A 16,912-nucleotide genomic window follows, 5' to 3' on the forward strand; every position below is an offset into this window, starting at 1 on the left:
ACGCATCCAAAAACGCACCGAAAGGCTATGTGCGTACGTAGCGTTCTGTCCCTGCAGAAATTTCTGCAGCGGTTTGAACAGCACACGTGCACTTCAAACCGCTGCAGAAAGAGTCCGTAATGAGAAAAAAAAAGCGCATGAAATCTGCTTTTTTGAGTACAGCCCCTCCCATAGACAGAGCAGGAGCTGCATGCAGAGCGCATGAAAGAAGTGACATGTCACGTCTTAGAACGCGCGCTTCGGGCAGCAGCTGAAGCGCTGCACTCTAATACGCCACGTGCGCACGGCCCCTGCATAATCTTCATAGATTATGCTGGGGACGCAGGACGCATGCAGTTACGCTGCGGTGCAGATCGCAGCGTAACTGCATGCAAATACACAACATGCGCATATAGCCAAACGCAGTAAAAATGCATGCGTTTTTTACTGATGCGTTTTTGGGCTTTTTTTTAGTCCAAAAACGCTGTGTGTGCACATAGCCTTAATGAAAACTATTTAGAGAGTTGCTTCACTTTGCATTTAGGAAGTAAATTAATAAGAAAAGAAGAATTTAAGTGCAAAAGGTGTCTATGGCCTTTAAAGGGGAACCGGTCAGTAAGATGTTAACCAAATTGTCTCCTATTCAACATCACAATGGTGACAAATGTAGAAAAAAAAAGGTATAAAAAGTGGATAAAGGAACCTGTTCCAGATCACTAAACATAGTAGCAAAAGGCAGGCAATGGTGTGTATGTATATTATATATATATATTATATATATATATATATATTTCATTCACACACACACACACACACACACACACACACACACACACACATATACTATATTATGTACACACATATATACACACATATATATTATATATATATATATATATGTATATTAGTGCCTACAAGTAGTATTCAACCCCCTGCAGATTTAGCAGGTTTGATAAGATGCAAATAAGTTAGAGTCTGCAAACTTCAAACAAGAGCAGGATTTATTAACAGATGCATAAATCTTACAAACCAACAAGTTATGTTGCTCAGTTAAATTTTAATACATTTTCAACATAAAAGTGTGGGTCAATTATTATTCAACCCCTAGGTTTAATATTTTGTGGAATAACCCTTGTTTGCAATTACAGCTAATAATCGTCTTTTATAAGACCTGATCAGGCCGGCACAGGTCTCTGGAGTTATCTTGGCCCACTCCTCCATGCAGATCTTCTCCAAGTTATCTAGGTTCTTTGGGTGTCTCATGTGGACTTTAATCTTGAGCTCCTTCCACAAGTTTTCAATTGGGTTAAGGTCAGGAGACTGACTAGGCCACTGCAACACCTTGATTTTTTCCCTCTTGAACCAGGCCTTGGTTTTCTTGGCTGTGTGCTTTGGCTCGTTGTCTTGTTGGAAGATGAAATGACGACCCATCTTAAGATCCTTGATGGAGGAGCGGAGCTTCTTGGCCAAAATCTCCAGGTAGGCCGTGCTATCCATCTTCCCATGGATGCGGACCAGATGGCCAGGCCCTTTGGCTGAGAAACAGCCCCACAGCATGATGCTGCCACCACCATGCTTGACTGTAGGGATGGTATTCTTGGGGTCGTATGCAGTGCCATCCAGTCTCCAAACGTCACGTGTGTGGTTGGCACCAAAGTTCTCGATCTTGGTCTCATCAGACCAGAGAACCTTGAACCAGTCTGTCTCAGAGTCCTCCAAGTGATCATGAGCAAACTGTAGACGAGCCTTGACATGACGCTTTGAAAGTAAAAGGTACCTTACGGGCTCGTCTGGAACGGAGACCATTGCGGTGGAGTACGTTACTTATGGTATTGACTGAAACCAATGTCCCCACTGCCATGAGATCTTCCCGGAGCTCCTTCCTTGTTGTCCTTGGGTTAGCCTTGACTCTTCGGACAAGCCTGGCCTCGGCACGGGTGGAAACTTTCAAAGGCTGTCCAGGCCGTGGAAGGCTAACAGTAGTTCCATAAGCCTTCCACTTCCGGATGATGCTCCCAACAGTGGAGACAGGTAGGCCCAACTCCTTGGAAAGGGTTTTGTACCCCTTGCCAGCCTTGTGACCCTCCACGATCTTGTCTCTGATGGCCTTGGAATGCTCCTTTGTGTTTCCCATGTTGACCAAGTATGAGTGCTTTTCACAAGTTTGGGGAGGGTCTTAATTAGTCAGAAAAGGCTGGAAAAAGAGATAATTAATCCAAACATGTGAAGCTCATTGTTCTTTGTGCCTGAAATACTTCTTAATACTTTAGGGGAACCAAACAGAATTCTGGTGGTTTGAGGGGTTGAATAATAAATGACCACCCTCTGAATAAACTTTTCACAATTTAAAAAAAAAAAAAAAAAAAAAAGAAATAACATTCTTTTTTGCTGCAGAGCATTTCACACTTCCAGGCTGATCTACAGTCCAAATGTCACAATGCCAAGTTAATTCCGAATGTGTAAACCTGCTAAATCTGCAGGGGGTTGAATACTACTTGTAGGCACTAATATATATATATATATATTATATATATATATATATATTATATAATGTATATATAATGTATATTATATATAAATATATATATTCTATAATGTAATATATATATATATATATATACACACACACACACTGTGCCCACTGCAGCTAATCACTGAAATCAGTAGTAAGGAGGCATTCACCCATGTGATGCACGGACCGGATGCGGGTATGTCAAGTTCGGGTAGGACACTTGCAGACTGTCCATACTCTGGATGTGTGAATCTGGCCTCATGTTGAGTGATTGGCTTCAGTGCTCATGTGTTGTCAATTGTAATGTCACCGCTGCAGCCCTGCAAAAGACTATGCTATGTGCCCACGGGAGTTTGTACCTGCGGATATATCCGCAAGTACGGCCGCAGGTTTCCCGCAGCACCTTCCCGGAATCCGCAGCTATACATAGCTGTGGGATTCCAGCGGAATTGTTGCGGTATACCTGTGGATGTTCATGCGATTTACCTGCGGAAGTCCCGACCTCTATCTCCATAGTGGAGGTCCGGGGTTTCCGCAGGTAATTCTGCAGAAAGAATTGACATGCAATTACGTGCAGCTGCGGGACATCCGCAGCATGTTCTGCAGCCGCATGTATCCGCAGCATGGACACAGCATTCCCCATGTACCATAGGATAACATGGGGAGTGTCTGTACTTGCTGAAACCTGTGGATTAATCTGGAAAATCCAGAAAATCTGCGGATTTTCCGCAGATAAATCCGCATGTTTAATCTCCCGTGGGCACATAGCCTTAGAGAGCGCTACAGCAGCACGGTAATAATTTTACACACTTACCTGCCTTTGCCCCAATTTTGACCTATCCCAGACAACTCTCAAAACACAAAGCAAAGGGCAAACTGCCCTGCGTGCAGTGAATGGGCATCTATAGATCAGCTTATAGGGGTCAGTGCTCCTTTAAAATATATCAAATCTCTTAGGAGACGGGGAAGGGGGGGGGGGGGGGAATAAAAAATTCCTGTGAGCTACGGATACAATGCACACGTGTTCATTAAAACTAAAAGCAGGATGTTTCCCAAGAGAATGCCACGAGGAAATTACCAACCAGAGCAAAGTTTGCCAGGTGGGGGAGGCACAGCAGCTGGCACAGCACGGGAGCACAGTAATCATTATTGTCTCCTGTATCAGGTACACAAACCAGACAAGAACTGGGGGGGGGGGGGGGGGGGAGAGAAAAGAGGAATAGTCACGATAATATATGGGGAAAAATAAAAAAACTTGTTCCAGCTGAGAGCGGCGGTGGCAGTGGCGGTCCGGGCTTGTCAGCTGGCACACAAGCAAACACTTTTATCTGCACCGAGAGAACAGCTCACAAAGCGAATTAGAAAGGCAGACGGCGGAAACCAGTTATCATCTAAACTCCAATGACATTTAATCACACCGTGGACCCGGCAACCTCAATCAATGCAAATGGCATAACTTATTCATTACAGGGCTGAGGCACTCCGCTAAAAAAGGTGGATGCAGTAAAGACACGGCCGGCGGAGCAAACGAACAAAGCCGCTCCGACCAAGCTGCCCTGTGTCTGCAGAACAGGGAGCAGGACTGACGGGGCACTCGACAGCGGGCACCTCCGACAGGGGGATCTTAACACTTGAGGTGCTGGTGTTGTACCCGTAAAAATAAGGGGTCATGTAATAAGAAGATATCAAGAGGACGAGGCGTAAAGGGATGAAAACTTTCATAAGTCATCGTCTGTAGTGGATGTGATACCAGTATGGACAACCCAGGGGAATCACATTATATGTCTGTGTTTACAGGGGATCGATGCACCGACTTCTAAGATTGGCAGTGTGCCTATATGTATTAATATGAAGACTTCTCTATTAATACAGAGACCCCCGGCCGGCATCTGAAAAGGATCGGAAGGAACGTCCAAAAAGTATATGGAATGTGACTGATCACACAAAAATAATCAACTAAACTGCAAAATCCTCCGCCCCATTGAGGGTCTGGACCAGTGTTATGGTGATGGTGAGGTGCACGTCAACATGACCTCTGATGCCAAGCATGCGAGAATGACTGCTGAGGACGGTGATTGGCTGCAGCGGTCACATGGATGTTACAGCACATCAATGCAAGACAAGTAAAACAAAACTATGCGTAGACTTCAGTATCTGCCTCCATGGCCATGTGTGTTGCCCATTGCTGGAATCATGTCCCAAGAAGCAAGATACAAATGGATCAATGTATTCACATGTATCCTAGTAGACACGCAGAATCTATAAAACGTGGACACAAATGTGGAGGGCATAAGTATCAATTAATAATACTAAAAAAAAAATAATAATATAATATATATATATATATACATATATATATATATATATATAAATAAAAATTATGATAATTCAATGTATATAATAATATATAAGCAGTGATATAAACATTCACTGCTACAGGTTATTTATGAGACAATCAAAACAATAACAATCCGTCATACGATCAGTTTATACACTGGGGTCCACTGGTGGCCATCACCACATCCCCACGTCTGCCCAATGTCACATCTGTACGATCAGTACAGCTGCGGCACACCACGTGTACACAATTACATATAGATCAATCATCAGTGTATACTTTTTGAACTGTTTCTACAATGATATCACCCACATACCCTGTACTGTATAGTATAGCCATCAACCTTCAGTTATAAAATACACATGGGTCTAAGAAAGGTATATACATCACACTAATAAGACACAGGAATGTATATTACACACAGTATATATGTAACAGACAGGTATATACACAATACACAAGTTACATAAACCTACACGCACACACATATATATATATATATTATATAACACAGATATATATATACACACATATATATATATATATATATATATATATATATATATATATATATACACACACACACACACACACACACACATATTATATATATATATATTTATTATATCACACAGGCAGGTATACACATTACACACAAGTATATACAATATTCTCCTACACAATTCATGTATTCAATATACATATAATACATATCTGATATATACATATTGCACGCACATATAAACTTACATTACACACACCTATATAACAAATAGGGCACAGGTATGCACATTACACACACACATGGGTGCATATACATTGCACACGCATATAGCATTTCAGACCTATATACATCATTATATATCACAGTCCATATATACCCCCATACAGTATACACATTACATATATAATATATACAGTGTACACATTACAGACCTATATACCCCAGATACAGTACACAGATATACACATACAGTACTCAGTTATACCCCATACAAAAGGTTAAAGATTAATAATATATATATAAAATATATATTATATATATACACACATATACATACATACACACACATACACACACACATACATATACACACCCCTAGTATACATGTATCACACATGAATGGAGTACATATATAAAATATAATTTACACATTACACACATATATACTTCATACAATACACACATATCCCACACACACACACATTATATTATATTATATTATATTAATATATATATATATATATATATATATATATATATATTATACACAGTACATACACATGTATACACATCACACACACATTATACACATTACATATACACATACATCCTATATACAGTACACATACATTATATACACAGCACACATATACTCCATGCACATTACATATATTATACCCATACATCCTATATACAGTGCACATATACATTATATACACAGTACATACAGATGTATACACACACACACATTATACACATTACATACACATACATCCTATATCCAGTGCACCCATATACATAATATACACAGCACACATATACTCCATGCACATTACATATATTATACCCATACATCCTATATACAGCGCACATATACATATTATACCCATACATCCTATATACAGCACACATATACATATTATACACAGTACATACACATGTATACACACATCACATATACTCATACATCCTATATACAGTGCACACATATACATATTATACACATATACTCCATGCACATTACATGTATTATCCCCATACATCCTATATACAGCGCACACATTATCCCCATACATCCTATATACAGCGCACACATTATCCCCATACATCCTATATACAGCGCACACATTATCCCCATACATCCTATATACAGCGCACACATTATCCCCATACATCCTATATACAGCGCACACATTATCCCCATACATCCTATATACAGCGCACACATTATCCCCATACATCCTATATACAGCGCACACATTATCCCCATACATCCTATATACAGCGCACACATTATCCCCATACATCCTATATACAGCGCACACATTATCCCCATACATCCTATATACAGCGCACACATTATCCCCATACATCCTATATACAGCGCACACATTATCCCCATACATCCTATATACAGCGCACACATTATCCCCATACATCCTATATACAGCGCACACATTATCCCCATACATCCTATATACAGCGCACACATTATCCCCATACATCCTATATACAGCGCACACATTATCCCCATACATCCTATATACAGCGCACACATTATCCCCATACATCCTATATACAGCGCACACATTATCCCCATACATCCTATATACAGCGCACACATTATCCCCATACATCCTATATACAGCGCACACATTATCCCCATACATCCTATATACAGCGCACACATTATCCCCATACATCCTATATACAGCGCACACATTATCCCCATACATCCTATATACAGCGCACACATTATCCCCATACATCCTATATACAGCGCACACATTATCCCCATACATCCTATATACAGCGCACACATTATCCCCATACATCCTATATACAGCGCACACATTATCCCCATACATCCTATATACAGCGCACACATTATCCCCATACATCCTATATACAGCGCACACATTATCCCCATACATCCTATATACAGCGCACACATTATCCCCATACATCCTATATACAGCGCACACATTATCCCCATACATCCTATATACAGCGCACACATTATCCCCATACATCCTATATACAGCGCACACATTATCCCCATACATCCTATATACAGCGCACACATTATCCCCATACATCCTATATACAGCGCACACATTATCCCCATACATCCTATATACAGCGCACACATTATCCCCATACATCCTATATACAGCGCACACATTATCCCCATACATCCTATATACAGCGCACACATTATCCCCATACATCCTATATACAGCGCACACATTATCCCCATACATCCTATATACAGCGCACACATTATCCCCATACATCCTATATACAGCGCACACATTATCCCCATACATCCTATATACAGCGCACACATTATCCCCATACATCCTATATACAGCGCACACATTATCCCCATACATCCTATATACAGCGCACACATTATCCCCATACATCCTATATACAGCGCACACATTATCCCCATACATCCTATATACAGCGCACACATTATCCCCATACATCCTATATACAGCGCACACATTATCCCCATACATCCTATATACAGCGCACACATTATCCCCATACATCCTATATACAGCGCACACATTATCCCCATACATCCTATATACAGCGCACACATTATCCCCATACATCCTATATACAGCGCACACATTATCCCCATACATCCTATATACAGCGCACACATTATCCCCATACATCCTATATACAGCGCACACATTATCCCCATACATCCTATATACAGCGCACACATTATCCCCATACATCCTATATACAGCGCACACATTATCCCCATACATCCTATATACAGCGCACACATTATCCCCATACATCCTATATACAGCGCACACATTATCCCCATACATCCTATATACAGCGCACACATTATCCCCATACATCCTATATACAGCGCACACATTATCCCCATACATCCTATATACAGCGCACACATTATCCCCATACATCCTATATACAGCGCACACATTATCCCCATACATCCTATATACAGCGCACACATTATCCCCATACATCCTATATACAGCGCACACATTATCCCCATACATCCTATATACAGCGCACACATTATCCCCATACATCCTATATACAGCGCACACATTATCCCCATACATCCTATATACAGCGCACACATTATCCCCATACATCCTATATACAGCGCACACATTATCCCCATACATCCTATATACAGCGCACACATTATCCCCATACATCCTATATACAGCGCACACATTATCCCCATACATCCTATATACAGCGCACACATTATCCCCATACATCCTATATACAGCGCACACATTATCCCCATACATCCTATATACAGCGCACACATTATCCCCATACATCCTATATACAGCGCACACATTATCCCCATACATCCTATATACAGCGCACACATTATCCCCATACATCCTATATACAGCGCACACATTATCCCCATACATCCTATATACAGCGCACACATTATCCCCATACATCCTATATACAGCGCACACATTATCCCCATACATCCTATATACAGCGCACACATTATCCCCATACATCCTATATACAGCGCACACATTATCCCCATACATCCTATATACAGCGCACACATTATCCCCATACATCCTATATACAGCGCACACATTATCCCCATACATCCTATATACAGCGCACACATTATCCCCATACATCCTATATACAGCGCACACATTATCCCCATACATCCTATATACAGCGCACACATTATCCCCATACATCCTATATACAGCGCACACATTATCCCCATACATCCTATATACAGCGCACACATTATCCCCATACATCCTATATACAGCGCACACATTATCCCCATACATCCTATATACAGCGCACACATTATCCCCATACATCCTATATACAGCGCACACATTATCCCCATACATCCTATATACAGCGCACACATTATCCCCATACATCCTATATACAGCGCACACATTATCCCCATACATCCTATATACAGCGCACACATTATCCCCATACATCCTATATACAGCGCACACATTATCCCCATACATCCTATATACAGCGCACACATTATCCCCATACATCCTATATACAGCGCACACATTATCCCCATACATCCTATATACAGCGCACACATTATCCCCATACATCCTATATACAGCGCACACATTATCCCCATACATCCTATATACAGCGCACACATTATCCCCATACATCCTATATACAGCGCACACATTATCCCCATACATCCTATATACAGCGCACACATTATCCCCATACATCCTATATACAGCGCACACATTATCCCCATACATCCTATATACAGCGCACACATTATCCCCATACATCCTATATACAGCGCACACATTATCCCCATACATCCTATATACAGCGCACACATTATCCCCATACATCCTATATACAGCGCACACATTATCCCCATACATCCTATATACAGCGCACACATTATCCCCATACATCCTATATACAGCGCACACATTATCCCCATACATCCTATATACAGCGCACACATTATCCCCATACATCCTATATACAGCGCACACATTATCCCCATACATCCTATATACAGCGCACACATTATCCCCATACATCCTATATACAGCGCACACATTATCCCCATACATCCTATATACAGCGCACACATTATCCCCATACATCCTATATACAGCGCACACATTATCCCCATACATCCTATATACAGCGCACACATTATCCCCATACATCCTATATACAGCGCACACATTATCCCCATACATCCTATATACAGCGCACACATTATCCCCATACATCCTATATACAGCGCACACATTATCCCCATACATCCTATATACAGCGCACACATTATCCCCATACATCCTATATACAGCGCACACATTATCCCCATACATCCTATATACAGCGCACACATTATCCCCATACATCCTATATACAGCGCACACATTATCCCCATACATCCTATATACAGCGCACACATTATCCCCATACATCCTATATACAGCGCACACATTATCCCCATACATCCTATATACAGCGCACACATTATCCCCATACATCCTATATACAGCGCACACATTATCCCCATACATCCTATATACAGCGCACACATTATCCCCATACATCCTATATACAGCGCACACATTATCCCCATACATCCTATATACAGCGCACACATTATCCCCATACATCCTATATACAGCGCACACATTATCCCCATACATCCTATATACAGCGCACACATTATCCCCATACATCCTATATACAGCGCACACATTATCCCCATACATCCTATATACAGCGCACACATTATCCCCATACATCCTATATACAGCGCACACATTATCCCCATACATCCTATATACAGCGCACACATTATCCCCATACATCCTATATACAGCGCACACATTATCCCCATACATCCTATATACAGCGCACACATTATCCCCATACATCCTATATACAGCGCACACATTATCCCCATACATCCTATATACAGCGCACACATTATCCCCATACATCCTATATACAGCGCACACATTATCCCCATACATCCTATATACAGCGCACACATTATCCCCATACATCCTATATACAGCGCACACATTATCCCCATACATCCTATATACAGCGCACACATTATCCCCATACATCCTATATACAGCGCACACATTATCCCCATACATCCTATATACAGCGCACACATTATCCCCATACATCCTATATACAGCGCACACATTATCCCCATACATCCTATATACAGCGCACACATTATCCCCATACATCCTATATACAGCGCACACATTATCCCCATACATCCTATATACAGCGCACACATTATCCCCATACATCCTATATACAGCGCACACATTATCCCCATACATCCTATATACAGCGCACACATTATCCCCATACATCCTATATACAGCGCACACATTATCCCCATACATCCTATATACAGCGCACACATTATCCCCATACATCCTATATACAGCGCACACATTATCCCCATACATCCTATATACAGCGCACACATTATCCCCATACATCCTATATACAGCGCACACATTATCCCCATACATCCTATATACAGCGCACACATTATCCCCATACATCCTATATACAGCGCACACATTATCCCCATACATCCTATATACAGCGCACACATTATCCCCATACATCCTATATACAGCGCACACATTATCCCCATACATCCTATATACAGCGCACACATTATCCCCATACATCCTATATACAGCGCACACATTATCCCCATACATCCTATATACAGCGCACACATTATCCCCATACATCCTATATACAGCGCACACATTATCCCCATACATCCTATATACAGCGCACACATTATCCCCATACATCCTATATACAGCGCACACATTATCCCCATACATCCTATATACAGCGCACACATTATCCCCATACATCCTATATACAGCGCACACATTATCCCCATACATCCTATATACAGCGCACACATTATCCCCATACATCCTATATACAGCGCACACATTATCCCCATACATCCTATATACAGCGCACACATTATCCCCATACATCCTATATACAGCGCACACATTATCCCCATACATCCTATATACAGCGCACACATTATCCCCATACATCCTATATACAGCGCACACATTATCCCCATACATCCTATATACAGCGCACACATTATCCCCATACATCCTATATACAGCGCACACATTATCCCCATACATCCTATATACAGCGCACACATTATCCCCATACATCCTATATACAGCGCACACATTATCCCCATACATCCTATATACAGCGCACACATTATCCCCATACATCCTATATACAGCGCACACATTATCCCCATACATCCTATATACAGCGCACACATTATCCCCATACATCCTATATACAGCGCACACATTATCCCCATACATCCTATATACAGCGCACACATTATCCCCATACATCCTATATACAGCGCACACATTATCCCCATACATCCTATATACAGCGCACACATTATCCCCATACATCCTATATACAGCGCACACATTATCCCCATACATCCTATATACAGCGCACACATTATCCCCATACATCCTATATACAGCGCACACATTATCCCCATACATCCTATATACAGCGCACACATTATCCCCATACATCCTATATACAGCGCACACATTATCCCCATACATCCTATATACAGCGCACACATTATCCCCATACATCCTATATACAGCGCACACATTATCCCCATACATCCTATATACAGCGCACACATTATCCCCATACATCCTATATACAGCGCACACATTATCCCCATACATCCTATATACAGCGCACACATTATCCCCATACATCCTATATACAGCGCACACATTATCCCCATACATCCTATATACAGCGCACACATTATCCCCATACATCCTATATACAGCGCACACATTATCCCCATACATCCTATATACAGCGCACACATTATCCCCATACATCCTATATACAGCGCACACATTATCCCCATACATCCTATATACAGCGCACACATTATCCCCATACATCCTATATACAGCGCACACATTATCCCCATACATCCTATATACAGCGCACACATTATCCCCATACATCCTATATACAGCGCACACATTATCCCCATACATCCTATATACAGCGCACACATTATCCCCATACATCCTATATACAGCGCACACATTATCCCCATACATCCTATATACAGCGCACACATTATCCCCATACATCCTATATACAGCGCACACATTATCCCCATACATCCTATATACAGCGCACACATTATCCCCATACATCCTATATACAGCGCACACATTATCCCCATACATCCTATATACAGCGCACACATTATCCCCATACATCCTATATACAGCGCACACATTATCCCCATACATCCTATATACAGCGCACACATTATCCCCATACATCCTATATACAGCGCACACATTATCCCCATACATCCTATATACAGCGCACACATTATCCCCATACATCCTATATACAGCGCACACATTATCCCCATACATCCTATATACAGCGCACACATTATCCCCATACATCCTATATACAGCGCACACATTATCCCCATACATCCTATATACAGCGCACACATTATCCCCATACATCCTATATACAGCGCACACATTATCCCCATACATCCTATATACAGCGCACACATTATCCCCATACATCCTATATACAGCGCACACATTATCCCCATACATCCTATATACAGCGCACACATTATCCCCATACATCCTATATACAGTGCACACATTATCCCCATACATCCTATATACAGTGCACACATTATCCCCATACATCCTATATACAGTGCACACATTATCCCCATACATCCTATATACAGTGCACACATTATCCCCATACATCCTATATACAGTGCACACATTATACCCATACATCCTATATACAGTGCACACATTATCCCCATACATCCTATATACAGTGCACACATTATCCCCATACATCCTATATACAGTGCACACATTATACCCATACATCCTATATACAGTGCACACATTATACCCATACATCCTATATACAGTGCACACATATACATTATACACATTTCTCCGTCCCCCCCCCGCCCCTCATCTCACCGGCTGCTGATAACGGTTCCCGCCGCCGCCCCCCTCTCCGGTCACCGGCTGCTTTCTGTGGGGGGAGGCTCCTGCCGGGGCCGCGTCGCTCGGAGCGGGGTGTGGAGAGGGGGGCGCCGGTTACTGGAGGGAGTCCCCGCCGCCAGCGCCGCTCATCACACACCGAGCAGGGACCGAGCCGGAGCGCGCACTCCTCACCTGCGCGCCCCCGACATTTACCTCAAGAAGAAAAAAAAAAAACGGAGGAAGGTGGGAGGGGGAGTAACGACAATACAACGTGATGGAAGGCAGTGTGCGAGGAGAGCACAATGCGCGGAGGACGGAGCCGGACAATGGACCGGGGCGGCCCCTCACCGCGCCACACTCGGGCTGTCCGCTCACTGTTTGGTTTGTTTGGGTTTCTCTATATTTTCCGCCCGCCGAGGCCCCCCCGCCATTACACAGACAATGAGACGGTCTCTGTAGCCGAGCGGCTGTGAGGCGCGTACCCGCGAGGTCGCTCTCAGCTTTACGCGCGCTCCCGACTCATCTCCTTCGCGCTCCTAGCTGCAGAGAGGGTTAGGACCAGGTAGCGCGGACGTACGTGACGTCAGACGCTGCCGCAAGTGCTGCCGGGAGCTGTAGTTCTGCAGTAGAGTCGTGAAATACATGGCCTTGTTCACATTGTGCAGATTTGATGCAGGTTTTTTTTGTTTCATTAGTTAAAATTAACACAGCCTCAGCTCAAACTTTCACTGAGAGAACTTTTTCAAGACAGTTCCAGGGGGCAACTAAAAAAAATATAGTCTGTATAGAAAATATCTGAATGTATGAGCATTCCTCAGCTCCATGTAAACCTTAAAGGGGTTGTCTACCTTGGGGTTGCTGATAGCCGCTGTGCTGTAGGATGAGTTAACTGAGGATTCATCAGTGAGCTTGTGTGAGCTCTTTTCAGCTGCTTTATGACCACGGACCATATCCAAGTTGAATGAGCAGCGAAACAAGGGGCCGGTAAAAGCCAAACTATTACCAAAAAGTGATTTCTCACCCAAAATAATTGTATTTAAATAGAAATATAAAAACAAAACTTGTCCCCAGAGATGAACAACCCCTTTAAAGAGTATGAGAAGTCTGAGAATGTCTGAGAATGTCATGTGTACGAATCAGAGGACATCGCAAATTAGCGGATGCAGCCAATCAGCAGACGTAGCCAATCAGTGGATGTAGCCAATCAGAAGATGCAGCCGATCAATGGATCTGCGGACATAGCCGTTCAGAGGATGTAGCAAATCAGTGGATGTAGCTGATCAGCGGACTCAGCCGATCAGAGGACACAGCTTATCAGAGAATGTTTCCGATCAACAGAAACAGCCAATAAGTAGATGTAGCAAAATGAGCAGATGCAGCCAATCAGTGGATGCAGCTAATCAGTGGACGCAGCTGATCAGCAGACGTAGCAAATCAGCAGATGCAGCCAAGTGTCCAGTGGGCGTTCCTTTGAAGCAAACGGTGGGCGTTCCCTTGAAGCGTCCGGGGGAGCGTTCCCTTGAAGCGTCCGGTGGGCGTTCCCTTGAAGCGTCCGGTGGGCGTTCCCTTGAACCGTCCGGGAGGGCGTTCCCTTAAAGCGTCCGGGGGGGGCGTTCCATTGAAGCGTCCGGGGGGGGGCGTTCCCTTGAAGCGTCCGGTGGGCATTCCCTTGAAGCATCCGGTGGGCGCTCCCTTGAAGCGTCCGGGGGCGTTCCCTTGAAGCATCAAGTTGGTGTTCCCTTGAAGCGTCCGGTGGGCGTTCCCTTGAAGCGTCCGGTGGGCGTTCCCTTGAAGCGTCCGGCAGGCGTTCCCTTGAAGCGTCCGGTGGGTGTTCCCTTGAAGCGTCTGGTGGGTGTTCCCTTGAAGCGTCCGGTGGGTGTTCCCTTGAAGCGTCCGGCAGGCGTTCCCTTAAAGCATCCGGTGGGTGTTCCCTTGAAGCGTCTGGTGAGTGTTCCCTTGAAGCGTCCGGTGGGTGTTCCCTTGAAGCGTCCGGGGGCGTTCACTTGAGGCGTCCAGGGGGGCGTTCACTTGTAGCGTCCTGTGGGCAAACCCTAAAAGCGTCCGGGGGGCGTTCCTTTGAAGCGTCCAAGGGGCGTTCCCTTAAATTGTCCGGTGAGCTTCCCCTTGAAATGTCCGGTGGGCACTATGCATTGAACACTGATCTGTTGATTGAATCCTGGATGGAGCTTGAAACATGCCTCCATCACACCAATTCTCAAATAGCCCTCCCTTGACCCTTCCTCTGTGTCGAACTATCGCCCCATATCACTTCTCTCCTATGCCTCAGAACTAATGGAACAGCATGTCCACCTTGAACTGTCCTCCCCCTCTCCTTCCTCTTTGACCGGTTACAATCTGGCTTCCAACCGCATCACTCCACTGAAACTGCCCAAACTAAAGTCACCAATGACCTACTAACCACCAAAGCCAAGCAACACTACTCTGTCCTCTTCCCGGACCTGTCCTCTGCCTTCAACACAGTGGTCCATTCCCTTCTACTACAGATTCTCTCATATCTGGGCATCACAGACTTGGCCCTATCCTGAATGACTTCATATCTAATAGACTGGACATTCAATGTCTCACCCCACCTTCTCATCTCGCCCCCTATCTGGAGGTATCCCCCAAGGTTTAGTTCTTGGACCCATGCTGTTCTCCATCTTCATCTTCGGCCTGGGACAGCTCAT

General features: G+C 43.4%; 1 protein-coding gene across 1 annotated transcript in view; it reads right to left on the reverse strand.

The window, feature by feature from the left end:
• WNK3 (WNK lysine deficient protein kinase 3) overlaps window positions 1-14,389 on the reverse strand; it is a 194,566-nt gene extending 180,177 nt beyond the window's left edge. Inside the window, exon 1 of the mRNA XM_075324920.1 lies at window positions 14,220-14,389. The gene's annotated coding sequence lies outside the window, so the exon portion shown is untranslated. The remainder of the gene's footprint in view (window positions 1-14,219) is intronic.
• Between the last annotated feature and the right edge of the window lie 2,523 nt (window positions 14,390-16,912).

Source organism: Anomaloglossus baeobatrachus, chromosome 9, assembly GCF_048569485.1.
Source record: "Anomaloglossus baeobatrachus isolate aAnoBae1 chromosome 9, aAnoBae1.hap1, whole genome shotgun sequence".
Taxonomy (NCBI): Eukaryota; Metazoa; Chordata; class Amphibia; order Anura; family Aromobatidae; genus Anomaloglossus; species Anomaloglossus baeobatrachus.